General features: G+C 38.6%; 11 non-coding genes across 11 annotated transcripts; all 11 read right to left on the bottom strand.

Annotated features, from left to right (window-relative positions):
• Positions 1 to 1883: 1883 nt before the first annotated feature.
• Positions 1884 to 1956, bottom strand: TRNAA-AGC (transfer RNA alanine (anticodon AGC)). The gene has a single exon. It is a non-coding gene; the product is annotated as a tRNA-Ala (tRNA).
• A 1536-nt stretch (positions 1957 to 3492) lies between these two features.
• Positions 3493 to 3565, bottom strand: TRNAA-UGC (transfer RNA alanine (anticodon UGC)). The gene has a single exon. It is a non-coding gene; the product is annotated as a tRNA-Ala (tRNA).
• Positions 3566 to 3843: 278 nt separating this feature from the next.
• Positions 3844 to 3916, bottom strand: TRNAA-AGC (transfer RNA alanine (anticodon AGC)). Its single transcript has one exon. It is a non-coding gene; the product is annotated as a tRNA-Ala (tRNA).
• Positions 3917 to 8114: 4198 nt separating this feature from the next.
• Positions 8115 to 8187, bottom strand: TRNAA-UGC (transfer RNA alanine (anticodon UGC)). Its single transcript has one exon. It is a non-coding gene; the product is annotated as a tRNA-Ala (tRNA).
• A 278-nt stretch (positions 8188 to 8465) lies between these two features.
• TRNAA-AGC (transfer RNA alanine (anticodon AGC)) lies at positions 8466 to 8538 on the bottom strand. Its single transcript has one exon. It is a non-coding gene; the product is annotated as a tRNA-Ala (tRNA).
• A 2213-nt stretch (positions 8539 to 10751) lies between these two features.
• On the bottom strand, positions 10752 to 10824 carry TRNAA-UGC (transfer RNA alanine (anticodon UGC)). The gene has a single exon. It is a non-coding gene; the product is annotated as a tRNA-Ala (tRNA).
• Positions 10825 to 13062: 2238 nt separating this feature from the next.
• Positions 13063 to 13135, bottom strand: TRNAA-AGC (transfer RNA alanine (anticodon AGC)). Its single transcript has one exon. It is a non-coding gene; the product is annotated as a tRNA-Ala (tRNA).
• Positions 13136 to 15373: 2238 nt separating this feature from the next.
• On the bottom strand, positions 15374 to 15446 carry TRNAA-AGC (transfer RNA alanine (anticodon AGC)). Its single transcript has one exon. It is a non-coding gene; the product is annotated as a tRNA-Ala (tRNA).
• Positions 15447 to 17333: 1887 nt separating this feature from the next.
• On the bottom strand, positions 17334 to 17406 carry TRNAA-UGC (transfer RNA alanine (anticodon UGC)). The gene has a single exon. It is a non-coding gene; the product is annotated as a tRNA-Ala (tRNA).
• Positions 17407 to 17684: 278 nt separating this feature from the next.
• TRNAA-AGC (transfer RNA alanine (anticodon AGC)) lies at positions 17685 to 17757 on the bottom strand. The gene has a single exon. It is a non-coding gene; the product is annotated as a tRNA-Ala (tRNA).
• A 278-nt stretch (positions 17758 to 18035) lies between these two features.
• TRNAA-AGC (transfer RNA alanine (anticodon AGC)) lies at positions 18036 to 18108 on the bottom strand. Its single transcript has one exon. It is a non-coding gene; the product is annotated as a tRNA-Ala (tRNA).
• Positions 18109 to 26408: the final 8300 nt, after the last annotated feature.

A 26408-nucleotide genomic window follows, 5' to 3' on the forward strand; every position in this document is an offset into this window, starting at 1 on the left:
TGTCATCATGAACCCATTATGATGTCATCATGAACCCATTATGATGATGAAGTCATCACGAACCCATTATGATGTCATCATGATGATGTCATCATGAACCTATTGTGATGATGTCATCATGAACCCATTATGATGTCATCACGATGATGTAATCACGAACACATTATGATGTCATCATGATGATGTCATCATGAACCCATTATGATGTCATCATGATGATGTCATCATGAACCGATTATGATGTCATCATGAACCCTTTATGATGATGAAGTCATCACGAACCCATTATGATGTCATCATGATGATGTCATCATGAACCTATTGTGATGATGTCATCATGAACCCACTATGATATCATCACGATGATGTCATCACGAACACATTATGATGTCATGATGATGTCATCACGGACCCATTATGATGTCATCATGATGATGTCATCACGAACCCATTATGATGTCATCATGATGATGTCATCACGAACCCATTATGATGTCATCATGATGATGTCATCACGAACCCATTATGATGCTGTAATCATGATCCCACTATGATTTCGTCATGATGATGTCATCATGAACCCATTGTAATGAAGTCACCACGAACCCATTATGATGTCATCATGATGATGTCATCATGAACCCATTATGATGTCATCATGAACCCTTTATGATGATGTCATCACGAACCCTTCATGATGTCGTCATGATAATGTCATCATAAACCCATTATGATGATGAAGTCATCATGAACCCATTATGATGTCATCATGATGATGTCATCATGAACCCATTGTGATGATGTCATCATGAACCCATTATGATATTGCCATGATGATGTCAGGGAAACATGATGAAACAGGGAAACAGTGTATTTGCTTCATGTAATGTACCATTAAGCTTGCTGCTTGTACTGCTCTAATTACACATGAAACCAAGAAAACACTTAGAGAACACGGTCATTGAACCAACTACCCCTCGCATGCTAAGCGAGCACACCACCATTTGAACTAAATCCCCTTTGTATTCTACAGTTATTCGTGAAGTTGAAAAATCTGTGGGAAAGCATAGGGTCTATATAGTTTGTTTCCCTCCAATTTATAGCCAGCGTTCAGCACAACATTATTGAAAATTTATAAAGTATAAATAAAGTAACTTGAGAACGCGGGCATCGATCCCGCTAACTCTCGCATGCAAAGCGAGCGCTCTACCATTTGAGCTAATTCCCCTACATAGAGTGGCATGTTTTAGGTGAAACAGGGAAACAGTGTATTTGCTGCATGTAATGTACTGATGGGCTTGCTGCATGTACTGTTCTAATTACACATGAAACTAAGAAAACACTTGAAAAGCACATGAAAAGTCTGTGGGAAATCATAAGGTCTATATAGTTTGTTTCCCTCCAATTTATTGCCATCATAAGGTCTATATAGTTTGTTTCCCTCCAATTTATTGCCAGTGTTAAGCACAACATTATTGAAAATTTATAAAGTATAAATAAAGTAACTGGAGAATGTGGGCATCGATCCCGCTACCTCTCGCATGCTAAGCGAGCGCTCTACCATTTGAGCTAATTCCCCTACATAGTGTGGCATGTTTTAGGTGAAACAGGGAAACAGTGTATTTGCTGCATGTAATGTACTGATGGGCTTGCTGCATGTAATGTACTGATGGGCTTGCTGCATGTACTGTTCTAATTACACATGAAACCAAGAAAACACTTGAAAAGCACATGAAAAATCTGTGGGAAATCATAAGGTCTATATAGTTTGTTTCCCTCCAATTTATTGCCAGCATACGGTCTATATAGTTTGTTTCCCTCCAATTTATTGCCAGCGTTAAGCACAACATTATTGAAAATTTATAAAGTATAAATAAAGTAACTGGAGAATGCGGGCATCGATCCCGCTACCTCTCGCATGCTAAGCGAGCGCTCTACCATTTGAGCTAATTCCCCTACACTGAGTCCATTGTTTTAGGTGAAACAGGGAAACAGTGTATTTGCTGCATGCAATGTACTGATGGGCTTACTGCATGTACTGCCCAAATTACACATGAAACCAAGAAAACACTTGAAAAGCACATGTAAAATCTGTGGGAAAGCATAAGGTCTATATAGTTTGTTTCCCTCCAATTTATTGCCAGCGTGTCATCATGAACCCATTATGGTGATGAAGACATCACGAACCCATTATGATGTCATCATGATGTCATCATGAACCCATTATGATGATGTCATCATGAACCCATTATGATGTTGTCATGATGATGTTATCCTGAACCCATTATGATGTCATCATGAACCCATTGTGATGATGCCATTATGAACCTATTATGATGTCATCATGAACCCATTATGATGTCATCATGAACCCATTATGATGATGAAGTCATCACGAACCCATTATGATGTCATCATGATGATGTCATCATGAACCTATTGTGATGATGTCATCATGAACCCATTATGATGTCATCACGATGATGTAATCACGAACACATTATGATGTCATCATGATGATGTCATCATGAACCCATTATGATGTCATCATGATGATGTCATCATGAACCGATTATGATGTCATCATGAACCCTTTATGATGATGAAGTCATCACGAACCCATTATGATGTCATCATGATGATGTCATCATGAACCTATTGTGATGATGTCATCATGAACCCACTATGATATCATCACGATGATGTCATCACGAACACATTATGATGTCATGATGATGTCATCACGGACCCATTATGATGTCATCATGATGATGTCATCACGAACCCATTATGATGTCATCATGATGATGTCATCACGAACCCATTATGATGTCATCATGATGATGTCATCACGAACCCATTATGATGCTGTAATCATGATCCCACTATGATTTCGTCATGATGATGTCATCATGAACCCATTGTAATGAAGTCACCACGAACCCATTATGATGTCATCATGATGATGTCATCATGAACCCATTATGATGTCATCATGAACCCTTTATGATGATGTCATCACGAACCCTTCATGATGTCGTCATGATAATGTCATCATAAACCCATTATGATGATGAAGTCATCATGAACCCATTATGATGTCATCATGATGATGTCATCATGAACCCATTGTGATGATGTCATCATGAACCCATTATGATCTTGCCATGATGATGTCAGGGAAACATGATGAAACAGGGAAACAGTGTATTTGCTTCATGTAATGTACCATTAAGCTTGCTGCTTGTACTGCTCTAATTACACATGAAACCAAGAAAACACTTAGAGAACACGGTCATTGAACCAACTACCCCTCGCATGCTAAGCGAGCACACCACCATTTGAACTAAATTCCCTTTGTATTCTACAGTTATTCGTGAAGTTGAAAAATCTGTGGGAAAGCATAGGGTCTATATAGTTGGTTTCCCTCCAATTTATAGCCAGCGTTCAGCACAACATTATTCAAAATTTATGAAGTATAAATAAAGTAACTGGAGAATGCGGGCATCGATCCCGCTACCTCTCGCATGCAAAGCGAGCGCTCTACCGTTTGAGCTAATTCCCCTACATAGAGTGGCATGTTTTAGGTGAAACAGGGAAACAGTGTATTTGCTGCATGTAATGTACTGATGGGCTTGCTGCATGTACTGTTCTAATTACACATGAAACCAAGAAAACACTTGAAAAGCACATGAAAAGTCTGTGGGAAATCATAAGGTCTATATAGTTTGTTTCCCTCCAATTTATTGCCATCATAAGGTCTATATAGTTTGTTTCCCTCCAATTTATTGCCAGTGTTAAGCACAACATTATTGAAAATTTATAAAGTATAAATAAAGTAACTGGAGAATGCGGGCATCGATCCCGCTATCTCTCGCATGCTAAGCGAGCGCTCTACCATTTGAGCTAATTCCCCTACATAGTGTGGCATTTTTTAGGTGAAACAGGGAAACAGTGTATTTGCTGCATGTAATGTACTGATGGGCTTGCTGCATGTACTGTTCTAATTACACATGAAACCAAGAAAACACTTGAAAAGCACATGAAAAATCTGTGGGAAATCATAAGGTCTATATAGTTTGTTTCCCTCCAATTTATTGGCAGCATACGGTCTATATAGTTTGTTTCCCTCCAATTTATTGCCAGCGTTAAGCACAACATTATTGAAAATTTATAAAGTATAAATAAAGTAACTGGAGAAGGCGGGCATCGATCCCGCTACCTTTCGCATGCTAAGCGAGCGCTCTACCATTTGAGCTAATTCCCCTACACTGAGTCCGTTGTTTTAGGTGAAACACGGAAACAGTGTATTTGCTGCATGCAATGTACTGATGGGCTTACTGCATGTACTGCCCAAATTACACATGAAACCAAGAAAACACTTGAAAAGCACATGTAAAATCTGTGGGAAAGCATAAGGTCTATATAGTTTGTTTCCCTCCAATTTATTGCCAGCGTGTCATCATGAACCCATTATGGTGATGAAGACATCACGAACCCATTATGATGTCATCATGATGTCATCATGAACCCATTATGATGATGTCATCATGAACCCATTATGATGTTGTCATGATGATGTTATCCTGAACCCATTATGATGTCATCATGAACCCATTGTGATGATGCCATTATGAACCTATTATGATGTCATCATGAACCCATTATGATGTCATCATGAACCCATTATGATGATGAAGTCATCACGAACCCATTATGATGTCATCATGATGATGTCATCATGAACCTATTGTGATGATGTCATCATGAACCCATTATGATGTCATCACGATGATGTAATCACGAACACATTATGATGTCATCATGATGATGTCATCATGAACCCATTATGATGTCATCATGATGATGTCATCATGAACCGATTATGATGTCATCATGAACCCTTTATGATGATGAAGTCATCACGAACCCATTATGATGTCATCATGATGATGTCATCATGAACCTATTGTGATGATGTCATCATGAACCCACTATGATATCATCACGATGATGTCATCACGAACACATTATGATGTCATGATGATGTCATCACGGACCCATTCTGATGTCATCATGATGATGTCATCACGAACCCATTATGATGTCATCATGATGATGTCATCACGAACCCATTATGATGTCATCATGATGATGTCATCACGAACCCATTATGATGCTGTAATCATGATCCCACTATGATTTCGTCATGATGATGTCATCATGAACCCATTGTAATGAAGTCACCACGAACCCATTATGATGTCATCATGATGATGTCATCATGAACCCATTATGATGTCATCATGAACCCTTTATGATGATGTCATCACGAACCCTTCATGATGTCGTCATGATAATGTCATCATAAACCCATTATGATGATGAAGTCATCATGAACCCATTATGATGTCATCATGATGATGTCATCATGAACCCATTGTGATGATGTCATCATGAACCCATTATGATATTGCCATGATGATGTCAGGGAAACATGATGAAACAGGGAAACAGTGTATTTGCTTCATGTAATGTACCATTAAGCTTGCTGCTTGTACTGCTCTAATTACACATGAAACCAAGAAAACACTTAGAGAACACGGTCATTGAACCAACTACCCCTCGCATGCTAAGCGAGCACACCACCATTTGAACTAAATCCCCTTTGTATTCTACAGTTATTCGTGAAGTTGAAAAATCTGTGGGAAAGCATAGGGTCTATATAGTTTGTTTCCCTCCAATTTATAGCCAGCGTTCAGCACAACATTATTGAAAATTTATAAAGTATAAATAAAGTAACTTGAGAACGCGGGCATCGATCCCGCTAACTCTCGCATGCAAAGCGAGCGCTCTACCATTTGAGCTAATTCCCCTACATAGAGTGGCATGTTTTAGGTGAAACAGGGAAACAGTGTATTTGCTGCATGTAATGTACTGATGGGCTTGCTGCATGTACTGTTCTAATTACACATGAAACCAAGAAAACACTTGAAAAGCACATGAAAAGTCTGTGGGAAATCATAAGGTCTATATAGTTTGTTTCCCTCCAATTTATTGCCATCATAAGGTCTATATAGTTTGTTTCCCTCCAATTTATTGCCAGTGTTAAGCACAACATTATTGAAAATTTATAAAGTATAAATAAAGTAACTGGAGAATGTGGGCATCGATCCCGCTACCTCTCGCATGCTAAGCGAGCGCTCTACCATTTGAGCTAATTCCCCTACATAGTGTGGCATGTTTTAGGTGAAACAGGGAAACAGTGTATTTGCTGCATGTAATGTACTGATGGGCTTGCTGCATGTACTGTTCTAATTACACATGAAACCAAGAAAACACTTGAAAAGCACATGAAAAATCTGTGGGAAATCATAAGGTCTATATAGTTTGTTTCCCTCCAATTTATTGGCAGCATACGGTCTATATAGTTTGTTTCCCTCCAATTTATTGCCAGCGTTAAGCACAACATTATTGAAAATTTATAAAGTATAAATAAAGTAACTGGAGAAGGCGGGCATCGATCCCGCTACTTTTCGCATGCTAAGCGAGCGGTCTACCATTTGAGCTAATTCCCCTACACTGAGTCCATTGTTTTAGGTGAAACAGGGAAACAGTGTATTTGCTGCATGCAATGTACTGATGGGCTTACTGCATGTACTGCCCAAATTACACATGAAACCAAGAAAACACTTGAAAAGCACATGTAAAATCTGTGGGAAAGCATAAGGTCTATATAGTTTGTTTCCCTCCAATTTATTGCCAGCGTGTCATCATGAACCCATTATGGTGATGAAGACATCACGAACCCATTATGATGTCATCATGATGTCATCATGAACCCATTATGATGATGTCATCATGAACCCATTATGATGTTGTCATGATGATGTTATCCTGAACCCATTATGATGTCATCATGAACCCATTGTGATGATGCCATTATGAACCTATTATGATGTCATCATGAACCCATTATGATGTCATCATGAACCCATTATGATGATGAAGTCATCACGAACCCATTATGATGTCATCATGATGATGTCATCATGAACCTATTGTGATGATGTCATCATGAACCCATTATGATGTCATCACGATGATGTAATCACGAACACATTATGATGTCATCATGATGATGTCATCATGAACCCATTATGATGTCATCATGATGATGTCATCATGAACCGATTATGATGTCATCATGAACCCTTTATGATGATGAAGTCATCACGAACCCATTATGATGTCATCATGATGATGTCATCATGAACCTATTGTGATGATGTCATCATGAACCCACTATGATATCATCACGATGATGTCATCACGAACACATTATGATGTCATGATGATGTCATCACGGACCCATTCTGATGTCATCATGATGATGTCATCACGAACCCATTATGATGTCATCATGATGATGTCATCACGAACCCATTATGATGTCATCATGATGATGTCATCACGAACCCATTATGATGCTGTAATCATGATCCCACTATGATTTCGTCATGATGATGTCATCATGAACCCATTGTAATGAAGTCACCACGAACCCATTATGATGTCATCATGATGATGTCATCATGAACCCATTATGATGTCATCATGAACCCTTTATGATGATGTCATCACGAACCCTTCATGATGTCGTCATGATAATGTCATCATAAACCCATTATGATGATGAAGTCATCATGAACCCATTATGATGTCATCATGATGATGTCATCATGAACCCATTGTGATGATGTCATCATGAACCCATTATGATCTTGCCATGATGATGTCAGGGAAACATGATGAAACAGGGAAACAGTGTATTTGCTTCATGTAATGTACCATTAAGCTTGCTGCTTGTACTGCTCTAATTACACATGAAACCAAGAAAACACTTAGAGAACACGGTCATTGAACCAACTACCCCTCGCATGCTAAGCGAGCACACCACCATTTGAACTAAATTCCCTTTGTATTCTACAGTTATTCGTGAAGTTGAAAAATCTGTGGGAAAGCATAGGGTCTATACAGTTTGTTTCCCTCCAATTTATAGCCAGCGTTCAGCACAACATTATTGAAAATTTATGAAGTATAAATAAAGTAACTGGAGAATGCGGGCATCGATCCCGCTACCTCTCGCATGCAAAGCGAGCGCTCTACCGTTTGAGCTAATTCCCCTACATAGAGTGGCATGTTTTAGGTGAAACAGGGAAACAGTGTATTTGCTGCATGTAATGTACTGATGGGCTTGCTGCATGTACTGTTCTAATTACACATGAAACCAAGAAAACACTTGAAAAGCACATGAAAAGTCTGTGGGAAATCATAAGGTCTATATAGTTTGTTTCCCTCCAATTTATTGCCATCATAAGGTCTATATAGTTTGTTTCCCTCCAATTTATTGCCAGTGTTAAGCACAACATTATTGAAAATTTATAAAGTATAAATAAAGTAACTGGAGAATGCGGGCATCGATCCCGCTACCTCTCGCATGCTAAGCGAGCGCTCTACCATTTGAGCTAATTCCCCTACATAGTGTGGCATGTTTTAGGTGAAACAGGGAAACAGTGTATTTGCTGCATGTAATGTACTTATGGGCTTGCTGCATGTACTGTTCTAATTACACATGAAACCAAGAAAACACTTGAAAAGCACATGAAAAATCTGTGGGAAATCATAAGGTCTATATAGTTTGTTTCCCTCCAATTTATTGCCAGCATACGGTCTATATAGTTTGTTTCCCTCCAATTTATTGCCAGCGTTAAGCACAACATTATTGAAAATTTATAAAGTATAAATAAAGTAACTGGAGAATGCGGGCATCGATCCCGCTACCTCTCGCATGCTAAGCGAGCGCTCTACCATTTGAGCTAAGTCCCCTACACTGAGTCCATTGTTTTAGGTGAAACAGGGAAACAGTGTATTTGCTGCATGCAATGTACTGATGGGCTTACTGCATGTACTGCCCAAATTACACATGAAACCAAGAAAACACTTGAAAAGCACATGTAAAATCTGTGGGAAAGCATAAGGTCTATATAGTTTGTTTCCCTCCAATTTATTGCCAGCGTGTCATCATGAACCCATTATGGTGATGAAGACATCACGAACCCATTATGATGTCATCATGATGTCATCATGAACCCATTATGATGATGTCATCATGAACCCATTATGATGTTGTCATGATGATGTTATCCTGAACCCATTATGATGTCATCATGAACCCATTGTGATGATGCCATTATGAACCTATTATGATGTCATCATGAACCCATTATGATGTCATCATGAACCCATTATGATGATGAAGTCATCACGAACCCATTATGATGTCATCATGATGATGTCATCATGAACCTATTGTGATGATGTCATCATGAACCCATTATGATGTCATCACGATGATGTCATCACGAACACATTATGATGTCATCATGATCATGTCATCATGAACCCATTATGATGTCATCATGATGATGTCATCATGAACCCATTATGATGTCATCATGAACCCTTTATGATGATGAAGTCATCACGAACCCATTATGATGTCATCATGATGATGTCATCATGAACCTATTGTGATGATGTCATCATGAACCCACTATGATATCATCACGATGATGTCATCACGAACACATTATGATGTCATGATGATGTCATCACGGACCCATTCTGATGTCATCATGATGATGTCATCACGAACCCATTATGATGTCATCATGATGATGTCATCACGAACCCATTATGATGTCATCATGATGATGTCATCACGAACCCATTATGATGCTGTAATCATGATCCCACTATGATTTCGTCATGATGATGTCATCATGAACCCATTGTAATGAAGTCACCACGAACCCATTATGATGTCATCATGATGATGTCATCATGAACCCATTATGATGTCATCATGAACCCTTTATGATGATGTCATCACGAACCCTTCATGATGTCGTCATGATAATGTCATCATAAACCCATTATGATGATGAAGTCATCATGAACCCATTATGATGTCATCATGATGATGTCATCATGAACCCATTAAGATATTGCCATGATGATGTCAGGGAAACATGATGAAACAGGGAAACAGTGTATTTGCTTCATGTAATGTACCATTAAGCTTGCTGCTTGTACTGCTCTAATTACACATGAAACCAAGAAAACACTTAGAGAACACGGTCATTGAACCAACTACCCCTCGCATGCTAAGCGAGCACACCACCATTTGAACTAAATCCCCTTTGTATTCTACAGTTATTCGTGAAGTTGAAAAATCTGTGGGAAAGCATAGGGTCTATATAGTTTGTTTCCCTCCAATTTATAGCCAGCGTTCAGCACAACATTATTGAAAATTTATAAAGTAGAAACAAAGTAACTGGAGAACGCGGGCATCGATCCCGCTACCTCTCGCATGCAAAGCGAGCGCTCTACCATTTGAGCTAATTCCCCTACATAGAGTGGCATGTTTTAGGTGAAACAGGGAAACAGTGTATTTGCTGCATGTAATGTACTGATGGGCTTGCTGCATGTACTGTTCTAATTACACATGAAACCAAGAAAACACTTGAAAAGCACATGAAAAGTCTGTGGGAAATCATAAGGTCTATATAGTTTGTTTCCCTCCAATTTATTGCCATCATAAGGTCTATATAGTTTGTTTCCCTCCAATTTATTGCCAGCGTTAAGCACAACATTATTGAAAATTTATAAAGTATAAATAAAGTAACTGGAGAATGCGGGCATCGATCCCGCTACCTCTCGCATGCAAAGCGAGCGCTCTACCATTTGAGCTAATTCCCCTACATAGGGTGGCATGTTTTAGGTGAAACAGGGAAACAGTGTATTTGCTGCATGTAATGTACTGATGGGCTTGCTGCATGTACTGTTCTAATTACACATGAAACCAAGAAAACACTTGAAAAGCACATGAAAAATCTGTGGGAAATCATAAGGTCTATATAGTTTGTTTCCCTCCAATTTATTGCCAGCATACGGTCTATATAGTTTGTTTCCCTCCAATTTATTGCCAGCGTTAAGCACAACATTATTGAAAATTTATAAAGTATAAATAAAGTAACAAAAGAATGCGGGCATCGATCCCGCTACCTCTCGCATGCTAAGCGAGCGCTCTACCATTTGAGCTAATTCCCCTACACTGAGTCCATTGCTTTTGGTGAAACAGGGAAACAGTGTATTTGCTGCATGCAATGTACTGATGGGCTTACTGCATGTACTGCCCAAATTACACATGAAACCAAGAAAACACTTGAAAAGCACATGTAAAATCTGTGGGAAAGCATAAGGTCTATATAGTTTGTTTCCCTCCAATTTATTGCCAGCGTGTCATCATGAACCCATTATGGTGATGAAGACATCACGAACCCATTATGATGTCATCATGATGTCATCATGAACCCATTATGATGATGTCATCATGAACCCATTATGATGTTGTCATGATGATGTTATCCTGAACCCATTATGATGTCATCATGAACCCATTGTGATGATGCCATTATGAACCTATTATGATGTCATCATGAACCCATTATGATGTCATCATGAACCCATTATGATGATGAAGTCATCACGAACCCATTATGATGTCATCATGATGATGTCATCATGAACCTATTGTGATGATGTCATCATGAACCCATTATGATGTCATCACGATGATGTCATCACGAACACATTATGATGTCATCATGATCATGTCATCATGAACCCATTATGATGTCATCATGATGATGTCATCATGAACCCATTATGATGTCATCATGAACCCTTTATGATGATGAAGTCATCACGAACCCATTATGATGTCATCATGATGATGTCATCATGAACCTATTGTGATGATGTCATCATGAACCCACTATGATATCATCACGATGATGTCATCACGAACACATTATGATGTCATGATGATGTCATCACGGACCCATTCTGATGTCATCATGATGATGTCATCACGAACCCATTATGATGTCATCATGATGATGTCATCACGAACCCATTATGATGTCATCATGATGATGTCATCACGAACCCATTATGATGCTGTAATCATGATCCCACTATGATTTCGTCATGATGATGTCATCATGAACCCATTGTAATGAAGTCACCACGAACCCATTATGATGTCATCATGATGATGTCATCATGAACCCATTATGATGTCATCATGAACCCTTTATGATGATGTCATCACGAACCCTTCATGATGTCGTCATGATAATGTCATCATAAACCCATTATGATGATGAAGTCATCATGAACCCATTATGATGTCATCATGATGATGTCATCATGAACCCATTGTGATGATGTCATCATGAACCCATTATGATATTGCCATGATGATGTCAGGGAAACATGATGAAACAGGGAAACAGTGTATTTGCTTCATGTAATGTACCATTAAGCTTGCTGCTTGTACTGCTCTAATTACACATGAAACCAAGAAAACACTTAGAGAACACGGTCATTGAACCAACTACCCCTCGCATGCTAAGCGAGCACACCACCATTTGAACTAAATCCCCTTTGTATTCTACAGTTATTCGTGAAGTTGAAAAATCTGTGGGAAAGCATAGGGTCTATATAGTTTGTTTCCCTCCAATTTATAGCCAGCGTTCAGCACAACATTATTGAAAATTTATAAAGTATAAATAAAGTAACTTGAGAACGCGGGCATCGATCCCGCTGACTCTCGCATGCAAAGCGAGCGCTCTACCATTTGAGCTAATTCCCCTACATAGAGTGGCATGTTTTAGGTGAAACAGGGAAACAGTGTATTTGCTGCATGTAATGTACTGATGGGCTTGCTGCATGTACTGTTCTAATTACACATGAAACCAAGAAAACACTTGAAAAGCACATGAAAAGTCTGTGGGAAATCATAAGGTCTATATAGTTTGTTTCCCTCCAATTTATTGCCATCATAAGGTCTATATAGTTTGTTTCCCTCCAATTTATTGCCAGTGTTAAGCACAACATTATTGAAAATTTATAAAGTATAAATAAAATAACTGGAGAATGCGGGCATCGATCCCGCTACCTCTCGCATGCTAAGCGAGCGCTCTACCATTTGAGCTAATTCCCCTACATAGTGTGGCATGTTTTAGATGAAACAGGGAAACAGTGTATTTGCTGCATGTAATGTACTGATGGGCTTGCTGCATGTACTGTTCTAATTACACATGAAACCAAGAAAACACTTGAAAAGCACATGAAAAATCTGTGGGAAATCATAAGGTCTATATAGTTTGTTTCCCTCCAATTTATTGCCAGCATACGGTCTATATAGTTTGTTTCCCTCCAATTTATTGCCAGCGTTAAGCACAACATTATTGAAAATTTATAAAGTATAAATAAAGTAACTGGAGAATGCGGGCATCGATCCCGCTACCTCTCGCATGCTAAGCAAGCGCTCTACCATTTGAGCTAATTCCCCTACACTGAGTCCATTGCTTTTGGTGAAACAGGGAAACAGTGTATTTGCTGCATGCAATGTACTGATGGGCTTACTGCATGTACTGCCCAAATTACACATGAAACCAAGAAAACACTTGAAAAGCACATGTAAAATCTGTGGGAAAGCATAAGGTCTATATAGTTTGTTTCCCTCCAATTTATTGCCAGCGTGTCATCATGAACCCATTATGGTGATGAAGACATCACGAACCCATTATGATGTCATCATGATGTCATCATGAACCCATTATGATGATGTCATCATGAACCCATTATGATGTTGTCATGATGATGTTATCCTGAACCCATTATGATGTCATCATGAACCCATTGTGATGATGCCATTATGAACCTATTATGATGTCATCATGAACCCATTATGATGTCATCATGAACCCATTATGATGATGAAGTCATCACGAACCCATTATGATGTCATCATGATGATGTCATCATGAACCTATTGTGATGATGTCATCATGAACCCATTATGATGTCATCACGATGATGTCATCACGAACACATTATGATGTCATCATGATCATGTCATCATGAACCCATTATGATGTCATCATGATGATGTCATCATGAACCCATTATGATGTCATCATGAACCCTTTATGATGATGAAGTCATCACGAACCCATTATGATGTCATCATGATGATGTCATCATGAACCTATTGTGATGATGTCATCATGAACCCACTATGATATCATCACGATGATGTCATCACGAACACATTATGATGTCATGATGATGTCATCACGGACCCATTCTGATGTCATCATGATGATGTCATCACGAACCCATTATGATGTCATCATGATGATGTCATCACGAACCCATTATGATGTCATCATGATGATGTCATCACGAACCCATTATGATGCTGTAATCATGATCCCACTATGATTTCGTCATGATGATGTCATCATGAACCCATTGTAATGAAGTCACCACGAACCCATTATGATGTCATCATGATGATGTCATCATGAACCCATTATGATGTCATCATGAACCCTTTATGATGATGTCATCACGAACCCTTCATGATGTCGTCATGATAATGTCATCATAAACCCATTATGATGATGAAGTCATCATGAACCCATTATGATGTCATCATGATGATGTCATCATGAACCCATTGTGATGATGTCATCATGAACCCATTATGATATTGCCATGATGATGTCAGGGAAACATGATGAAACAGGGAAACAGTGTATTTGCTTCATGTAATGTACCATTAAGCTTGCTGCTTGTACTGCTCTAATTACACATGAAACCAAGAAAACACTTAGAGAACACGGTCATTGAACCAACTACCCCTCGCATGCTAAGCGAGCACACCACCATTTGAACTAAATCCCCTTTGTATTCTACAGTTATTCGTGAAGTTGAAAAATCTGTGGGAAAGCATAGGGTCTATATAGTTTGTTTCCCTCCAATTTATAGCCAGCGTTCAGCACAACATTATTGAAAATTTATAAAGTATAAATAAAGTAACTTGAGAACGCGGGCATCGATCCCGCTAACTCTCGCATGCAAAGCGAGCGCTCTACCATTTGAGCTAATTCCCCTACATAGAGTGGCATGTTTTAGGTGAAACAGGGAAACAGTGTATTTGCTGCATGTAATGTACTGATGGGCTTGCTGCATGTACTGTTCTAATTACACATGAAACCAAGAAAACACTTGAAAAGCACATGAAAAGTCTGTGGGAAATCATAAGGTCTATATAGTTTGTTTCCCTCCAATTTATTGCCATCATAAGGTCTATATAGTTTGTTTCCCTCCAATTTATTGCCAGTGTTAAGCACAACATTATTGAAAATTTATAAAGTATAAATAAAATAACTGGAGAATGCGGGCATCGATCCCGCTACCTCTCGCATGCTAAGCGAGCGCTCTACCATTTGAGCTAATTCCCCTACATAGTGTGGCATGTTTTAGGTGAAACAGGGAAACAGTGTATTTGCTGCATGTAATGTACTGATGGGCTTGCTGCATGTACTGTTCTAATTACACATGAAACCAAGAAAACACTTGAAAAGCACATGAAAAATCTGTGGGAAATCATAAGGTCTATATAGTTTGTTTCCCTCCAATTTATTGCCAGCATACGGTCTATATAGTTTGTTTCTCTCCAATTTATTGCCAGCGTTAAGCACAACATTATTGAAAATGTATAAAGTATAAATAAAGTAACTGGAGAATGCGGGCATCGATCCCGCTACCTCTCGCATGCTAAGCGATCGCTCTACCATTTGAGCTAAGTCCCCTACACTGAGTCCATTGTTTTAGGTGAAACAGGGAAACAGTGTATTTGCTGCATGCAATGTACTGATGGGCTTACTGCATGTACTGCCCAAATTACACATGAAACCAAGAAAACACTTGAAAAGCACATGTAAAATCTGTGGGAAAGCATAAGGTCTATATAGTTTGTTTCCCTCCAATTTATTGCCAGCGTGTCATCATGAACCCATTATGGTGATGAAGACATCACGAACCCATTATGATGTCATCATGATGTCATCATGAACCCATTATGATGATGTCATCATGAACCCATTATGATGTTGTCATGATGATGTTATCCTGAACCCATTATGATGTCATCATGAACCCATTGTGATGATGCCATTATGAACCTATTATGATGTCATCATGAACCCATTATGATGTCATCATGAACCCATTATGATGATGAAGTCATCACGAACCCATTATGATGTCATCATGATGATGTCATCATGAACCTATTGTGATGATGTCATCATGAACCCATTATGATGTCATCACGATGATGTCATCACGAACACATTATGATGTCATCATGATGATGTCATCATGAACCCATTATGATGTCATCATGATGATGTCATCATGAACCGATTATGATGTCATCATGAACCCTTTATGATGATGAAGTCATCACGAACCCATTATGATGTCATCATGATGATGTCATCATGAACCTATTGTGATGATGTCATCATGAACCCACTATGATATCATCACGATGATGTCATCACGAACACATTATGATGTCATGATGATGTCATCACGGACCCATTATGATGTCATCATGATGATGTCATCACGAACCCATTATGATGTCATCATGATGATGTCATCACGAACCCATTATGATGTCATCATGATGATGTCATCACGAACCCATTATGATGCTGTAATCATGATCCCACTATGATTTCGTCATGATGATGTCATCATGAACCCATTGAAATGAAGTCACCACGAACCCATTATGATGTCATCATGATGATGTCATCATGAACCCATTATGATGTCATCATGAACCCTTTATGATGATGTCATCACGAACCCTTCATGATGTCGTCATGATAATGTCATCATAAACCCATTATGATGATGAAGTCATCATGAACCCATTATGATGTCATCATGATGATGTCATCATGAACCCATTGTGATGATGTCATCATGAACCCATTATGATCTTGCCATGATGATGTCAGGGAAACATGATGAAACAGGGAAACAGTGTATTTGCTTCATGTAATGTACCATTAAGCTTGCTGCTTGTACTGCTCTAATTACACATGAAACCAAGAAAACACTTAGAGAACACGGTCATTGAACCAACTACCCCTCGCATGCTAAGCGAGCACACCACCATTTGAACTAAATTCCCTTTGTATTCTACAGTTATTCGTGAAGTTGAAAAATCTGTGGGAAAGCATAGGGTCTATATAGTTTGTTTCCCTCCAATTTATAGCCAGCGTTCAGCACAACATTATTGAAAATTTATGAAGTATAAATAAAGTAACTGGAGAATGCGGGCATCGATCCCGCTACCTCTCGCATGCAAAGCGAGCGCTCTACCGTTTGAGCTAATTCCCCTACATAGAGTGGCATGTTTTAGGTGAAACAGGGAAACAGTGTATTTGCTGCATGTAATGTACTGATGGGCTTGCTGCATGTACTGTTCTAATTACACATGAAACCAAGAAAACACTTGAAAAGCACATGAAAAGTCTGTGGGAAATCATAAGGTCTATATAGTTTGTTTCCCTCCAATTTATTGCCATCATAAGGTCTATATAGTTTGTTTCCCTCCAATTTATTGCCAGTGTTAAGCACAACATTATTGAAAATTTATAAAGTATAAATAAAGTAACTGGAGAATGCGGGCATCGATCCCGCTACCTCTCGCATGCTAAGCGAGCGCTCTACCATTTGAGCTAATTCCCCTACATAGTGTGGTATGTTTTAGGTGAAACAGGGAAACAGTGTATTTGCTGCATGTAATGTACTGATGGGCTTGCTGCATGTACTGTTCTAATTACACATGAAACCAAGAAAACACTTGAAAAGCACATGAAAAATCTGTGGGAAATCATAAGGTCTATATAGTTTGTTTCCCTCCAATTTATTGCCAGCATACGGTCTATATAGTTTGTTTCCCTCCAATTTATTGCCAGCGTTAAGCACAACATTATTGAAAATTTATGAAGTATAAATAAAGTAACAGGAGAATGCGGGCATCGATCCCGCTACCTCTCGCATGCTAAGCGAGCGCTCTACCGTTTGAGCTAATTCCCCTACATAGTGTGGCATGTTTTAGGTGAAACAGGGAAACAGTGTATTTGCTGCATGTAATGTACTGATGGGCTTGCTGCATGTACTGTTCTAATTACACATGAAACCAAGAAAACACTTGAAAAGCACATGAAAAATCTGTGGGAAATCATAAGGTCTATATAGTTTGTTTCCCTCCAATTTATTGCCAGCATACGGTCTATATAGTTTGTTTCCCTCCAATTTATTGCCAGCGTTAAGCACAACATTATTGAAAATTTATAAAGTATAAATAAAGTAACTGGAGAATGCGGGTATCAATCCCGCTACCTCTCGCATGCTAAGCGAGCGCTCTACCATTTGAGCTAAGTCCCCTACACTGAGTCCATTGTTTTAGGTGAAACAGGGAAACAGTGTATTTGCTGCATGCAATGTACTGATGGGCTTACTGCATGTACTGCCCAAATTACACATGAAACCAAGAAAACACTTGAAAAGCACATGTAAAATCTGTGGGAAAGCATAAGGTCTATATAGTTTGTTTCCCTCCAATTTATTGCCAGCGTGTCATCATGAACCCATTATGGTGATGAAGACATCACGAACCCATTATGATGTCATCATGATGTCATCATGAACCCATTATGATGATGTCATCATGAACCCATTATGATGTTGTCATGATGATGTTATCCTGAACCCATTATGATGTCATCATGAACCCATTGTGATGATGCCATTATGAACCTATTATGATGTCATCATGAACCCATTATGATGTCATCATGAACCCATTATGATGATGAAGTCATCACGAACCCATTATGATGTCATCATGATGATGTCATCATGAACCTATTGTGATGATGTCATCATGAACCCATTATGATGTCATCACGATGATGTAATCACGAACACATTATGATGTCATCATGATGATGTCATCATGAACCCATTATGATGTCATCATGATGATGTCATCATGAACCGATTATGATGTCATCATGAACCCTTTATGATGATGAAGTCATCACGAACCCATTATGATGTCATCATGATGATGTCATCATGAACCTATTGTGATGATATCATCATGAACCCACTATGATATCATCACGATGATGTCATCACGAACACATTATGATGTCATGATGATGTCATCACGGACCCATTATGATGTCATCATGATGATGTCATCACGAACCCATTATGATGTCATCATGATGATGTCATCACGAACCCATTATGATGTCATCATGACGATGTCATCACGAACCCATTATGATGCTGTAATCATGATCCCACTATGATTTCGTCATGATGATGTCATCATGAACCCATTGTAATAAAGTCACCACGAACTCATTATGATGTCATCATGATGATGTCATCATGAACCCATTATGATGTCATCATGAACCCTTTATGATGATGTCATCACGAACCCTTCATGATGTCGTCATGATAATGTCATCATAAACCCATTATGATGATGAAGTCATCATGAACCCATTATGATGTCATCATGATGATGTCATCATGAACCCATTGTGATGATGTCATCATGAACCCATTATGATATTGCCATGATGATGTCAGGGAAACATGATGAAACAGGGAAACAGTGTATTTGCTTCATGTAATGTACCATTAAGCTTGCTGCTTGTACTGCTCTAATTACACATGAAACCAAGAAAACACTTAGAGAACACGGTCATTGAACCAACTACCCCTCGCATGCTAAGCGAGCACACCACCATTTGAACTAAATCCCCTTTGTATTCTACAGTTATTCGTGAAGTTGAAAAATCTGTGGGAAAGCATAGGGTCTATATAGTTTGTTTCCCTCCAATTTATAGCCAGCGTTCAGCACAACATTATTGAAAATTTATAAAGTATAAATAAAGTAACTTGAGAACGCGGGCATCGATCCCGCTAACTCTCGCATGCAAAGCGAGCGCTCTACCATTTGAGCTAATTCCCCTACATAGAGTGGCATGTTTTAGGTGAAACAGGGAAACAGTGTATTTGCTGCATGTAATGTACTGATGGGCTTGCTGCATATACTGTTCTAATTACACATGAAACCAAGAAAACACTTGAAAAGCACATGAAAAGTCTGTGGGAAATCATAAGGTCTATATAGTTTGTTTCCCTCCAATTTATTGCCATCATAAGGTCTATATAGTTTGTTTCCCTCCAATTTATTGCCAGTGTTAAGCACAACATTATTGAAAATTTATAAAGTATAAATAAAATAACTGGAGAATGCGGGCATCGATCCCGCTACTTCTCGCATGCTAAGCGAGCGCTCTACCATTTGAGCTAATTCCCCTACATAGTGTGGCATGTTTTAGATGAAACAGGGAAACAGTGTATTTGCTGCATGTAATGTACTGATGGGCTTGCTGCATGTACTGTTCTAATTACACATGAAACCAAGAAAACACTTGAAAAGCACATGAAAAATCTGTGGGAAATCATAAGGTCTATATAGTTTGTTTCCCTCCAATTTATTGCCAGCATACGGTCTATATAGTTTGTTTCCCTCCAATTTATTGCCAGCGTTAAGCACAACATTATTGAAAATTTATAAAGTATAAATAAAGTAACTGGAGAATGCGGGCATCGATCCCGCTACCTCTCGCATGCTAAGCGAGCGCTTTACCATTTGAGCTAATTCCCCTACACTGAGTCCATTGCTTTTGGTGAAACAGGGAAACAGTGTATTTGCTGCATGCAATGTACTGATGGGCTTACTGCATGTACTGCCCAAATTACACATGAAACCAAGAAAACACTTGAAAAGCACATGTAAAATCTGTGGGAAAGCATAAGGTCTATATAGTTTGTTTCCCTCCAATTTATTGCCAGCGTGTCATCATGAACCCATTATGGTGATGAAGACATCACGAACCCATTATGATGTCATCATGATGTCATCATGAACCCATTATGATGATGTCATCATGAACCCATTATGATGTTGTCATGATGATGTTATCCTGAACCCATTATGATGTCATCATGAACCCATTGTGATGATGCCATTATGAACCTATTATGATGTCATCATGAACCCATTATGATGTCATCATGAACCCATTATGATGATGAAGTCATCACGAACCCATTATGATGTCATCATGATGATGTCATCATGAACCTATTGTGATGATGTCATCATGAACCCATTATGATGTCATCACGATGATGTCATCACGAACACATTATGATGTCATCATGATCATGTCATCATGAACCCATTATGATGTCATCATGATGATGTCATCATGAACCCATTATGATGTCATCATGAACCCTTTATGATGATGAAGTCATCACGAACCCATTATGATGTCATCATGATGATGTCATCATGAACCTATTGTGATGATGTCATCATGAACCCACTATGATATCATCACGATGATGTCATCACGAACACATTATGATGTCATGATGATGTCATCACGGACCCATTCTGATGTCATCATGATGATGTCATCACGAACCCATTATGATGTCATCATGATGATGTCATCACGAACCCATTATGATGTCATCATGATGATGTCATCACGAACCCATTATGATGCTGTAATCATGATCCCACTATGATTTCGTCATGATGATGTCATCATGAACCCATTGTAATGAAGTCACCACGAACCCATTATGATGTCATCATGATGATGTCATCATGAACCCATTATGATGTCATCATGAACCCTTTATGATGATGTCATCACGAACCCTTCATGATGTCGTCATGATAATGTCATCATAAACCCATTATGATGATGAAGTCATCATGAACCCATTATGATGTCATCATGATGATGTCATCATGAACCCATTGTGATGATGTCATCATGAACCCATTATGATATTGCCATGATGATGTCAGGGAAACATGATGAAACAGGGAAACAGTGTATTTGCTTCATGTAATGTACCATTAAGCTTGCTGCTTGTACTGCTCTAATTACACATGAAACCAAGAAAACACTTAGAGAACACGGTCATTGAACCAACTACCCCTCGCATGCTAAGCGAGCACACCACCATTTGAACTAAATCCCCTTTGTATTCTACAGTTATTCGTGAAGTTGAAAAATCTGTGGGAAAGCATAGGGTCTATATAGTTTGTTTCCCTCCAATTTATAGCCAGCGTTCAGCACAACATTATTGAAAATTTATAAAGTATAAATAAAGTAACTTGAGAACGCGGGCATCGATCCCGCTAACTCTCGCATGCAAAGCGAGCGCTCTACCATTTGAGCTAATTCCCCTACATAGAGTGGCATGTTTTAGGTGAAACAGGGAAACAGTGTATTTGCTGCATGTAATGTACTGATGGGCTTGCTGCATGTACTGTTCTAATTACACATGAAACCAAGAAAACACTTGAAAAGCACATGAAAAGTCTGTGGGAAATCATAAGGTCTATATAGTTTGTTTCCCTCCAATTTATTGCCATCATAAGGTCTATATAGTTTGTTTCCCTCCAATTTATTGCCAGTGTTAAGCACAACATTATTGAAAATTTATAAAGTATAAATAAAATAACTGGAGAATGCGGGCATCGATCCCGCTACTTCTCGCATGCTAAGCGAGCGCTCTACCATTTGAGCTAATTCCCCTACATAGTGTGGCATGTTTTAGATGAAACAGGGAAACAGTGTATTTGCTGCATGTAATGTACTGATGGGCTTGCTGCATGTACTGTTCTAATTACACATGAAACCAAGAAAACACTTGAAAAGCACATGAAAAATCTGTGGGAAATCATAAGGTCTATATAGTTTGTTTCCCTCCAATTTATTGCCAGCATACGGTCTATATAGTTTGTTTCCCTCCAATTTATTGCCAGCGTTAAGCACAACATTATTGAAAATTTATAAAGTATAAATAAAGCAACTGGAGAACGCGGGCATCGATCCTGCTACCTCTCGCATGCAAAGCGAGCGCTCTACCGTTTGAGCTAATTCCCCTACACTGAGTTCATTGTTTTAGGTGAAACAGGGAAACAGTGTATTTGCTGCATGCAATGTACTGATGGGCTTACTGCATGTACTGCCCAAATTACACATGAAACCAAGAAAACACTTGAAAAGCACATGTAAAATCTGTGGGAAAGCATAAGGTCTATATAGTTTGTTTCCCTCCAATTTATTGCCAGCGTGTCATCATGAACCCATTATGGTGATGAAGACATCACGAACCCATTATGATGTCATCATGATGTCATCATGAACCCATTATGATGATGTCATCATGAACCCATTATGATGTTGTCATGATGATGTTATCCTGAACCCATTATGATGTCATCATGAACCCATTGTGATGATGTCATCATGAACCTATTATGATGTCATCATGAACCCATTATGATGTCATCATGAACCCATTATGATGATGAAGTCATCACGAACCCATTATGATGTCATCATGATGATGTCATCATGAACCTATTGTGATGATGTCATCATGAACCCATTATGATGTCATCACGATGATGTCATCACGAACACATTATGATGTCATCATGATGATGTCATCATGAACCCATTATGATGTCATCATGATGATGTCATCATGAACCGATTATGATGTCATCATGAACCCTTTATGATGATGAAGTCATCACGAACCCATTATGATGTCATCATGATGATGTCATCATGAACCTATTGTGATGATGTCATCATGAACCCACTATGATATCATCACGATGATGTCATCACGAACACATTATGATGTCATGATGATGTCATCACGGACCCATTATGATGTCATCATGATGATGTCATCACGAACCCATTATGATGTCATCATGATGATGTCATCACGAACCCATTATGATGTCATCATGATGATGTCATCACGAACCCATTATGATGCTGTTATCATGATCCCACTATGATTTCGTCATGATGATGTCATCATGAACCCATTGTAATGAAGTCACCACGAACCCATTATGATGTCATCATGATGATGTCATCATGAACCCATTATGATGTCATCATGAACCCTTTATGATGATGTCATCACGAACCCTTCATGATGTCGTCATGATAATGTCATCATAAACCCATTATGATGATGAAGTCATCATGAACCCATTATGATGTCATCATGATGATGTCATCATGAACCCATTGTGATGATGTCATCATGAACCCATTATGATATTGCCATGATGATGTCAGGGAAACATGATGAAACAGGGAAACAGTGTATTTGCTTCATGTAATGTACCATTAAGCTTGCTGCTTGTACTGCTCTAATTACACATGAAACCAAGAAAACACTTAGAGAACACGGTCATTGAACCAACTACCCCTCGCATGCTAAGCGAGCACACCACCATTTGAACTTAATCCCCTTTGTATTCTACAGTTATTCGTGAAGTTGAAAAATCTGTGGGAAAGCATAGGGTCTATATAGTTTGTTTCCCTCCAATTTATTGCCAGCGTTAAGCACAACATTATTGAAAATTTATAAAGTATAAATAAAGTAACTGGAGAATGCGGGCATCGATCCCGCTACCTCTCGCATGCTAAGCGAGCGTTCTACCATTTGAGCTAATTCCCCTACGTAGAGTGGCGTGTTTTAGGTGAAACAGGGAAACAGTGTATTTGCTGCATGTAATGTACTGATGGGCTTGCTGCATGTACTGTTCTAATTACACATGAAACCAAGAAAACACTTGAAAAGCACATGAAAAATCTGTGGGAAATCATAAGGTCTATATAGTTTGTTTCCCTCCAATTTATTGCCAGCATACGGTCTATATAGTTTGTTTCCCTCCAATTTATTGCCAGCGTTAAGCACAACATTATTGAAAATTTATAAAGTATAAATAAAGTAACTGGAGAATGCGGGCATTGATCCCACTACCTCTCGCATGCGAAGCGAGCGCTCTACCATTTGAGCTAATTCCCCTACACTGAGTCCATTGTTTTAGGTGAAACAGGGAAACAGTGTATTTGCTGCATGTAATGTACTGATGGGCTTACTGCATGTACTGCTCAAATTACACATGAAACCAAGAAAACACTTGAAAAGCACATGTAAAATCTGTGGGAAAGCATAAGGTCTATATAGTTTGTTTCCCTCCAATTTATTGCCAGCGTGTCATCATGAACCCATTATGGTGATGAAGACATCACGAACCCATTATGATGTCATCATGATGTCATCATGAACCCATTATGATGATGTCATCATGAACCCATTATGATGTTGTCATGATGATGTTATCCTGAACCCATTATGATGTCATCATGAACCCATTGTGATGATGTCATCATGAACCTATTATGATGTCATCATGAACCCATTATGATGTCATCATGAACCCATTATGATGATGAAGTCATCACGAACCCATTATGATGTCATCATGATGATGTCATCATGAACCTATTGTGATGATGTCATCATGAACCCATTATGATGTCATCACGATGATGTCATCACGAACACATTATGATGTCATCATGATGATGTCATCATGAACCCATTATGATGTCATCATGATGATGTCATCATGAACCCATTATGATGTCATCATGAACCCTTTATGATGATGAAGTCATCACGAACCCATTATGATGTCATCATGATGATGTCATCATGAACCTATTGTGATGATGTCATCATGAACCCACTATGATATCATCACGATGATGTCATCACGAACACATTATGATGTCATGATGATGTCATCACGGACCCATTATGATGTCATCATGATGATGTCATCACGAACCCATTATGATGTCATCATGATGATGTCATCACGAACCCATTATGATGTCATCATGATGATGTCATCACGAACCCATTATGATGCTGTTATCATGATCCCACTATGATTTCGTCATGATGATGTCATCATGAACCCATTGTAATGAAGTCACCACGAACCCATTATGATGTCATCATGATGATGTCATCATGAACCCATTATGATGTCACCATGAACCCTTTATGATGATGTCATCACGAACCCTTCATGATGTCGTCATGATAATGTCATCATAAACCCATTATGATGATGAAGTCATCATGAACCCATTATGATGTCATCATGATGATGTCATCATGAACCCATTGTGATGATGTCATCATGAACCCATTAAGATATTGCCATGATGATGTCAGGGAAACATGATGAAACAGGGAAACAGTGTATTTGCTTCATGTAATGTACCATTAAGCTTGCTGCTTGTACTGCTCTAATTACACATGAAACCAAGAAAACACTTAGAGAACACGGTCATTGAACCAACTACCCCTCGCATGCT

The sequence above is a fragment of the Spea bombifrons genome, chromosome 5 (assembly GCF_027358695.1).
Source record: "Spea bombifrons isolate aSpeBom1 chromosome 5, aSpeBom1.2.pri, whole genome shotgun sequence".
Taxonomy (NCBI): domain Eukaryota; kingdom Metazoa; phylum Chordata; class Amphibia; order Anura; family Pelobatidae; genus Spea; species Spea bombifrons.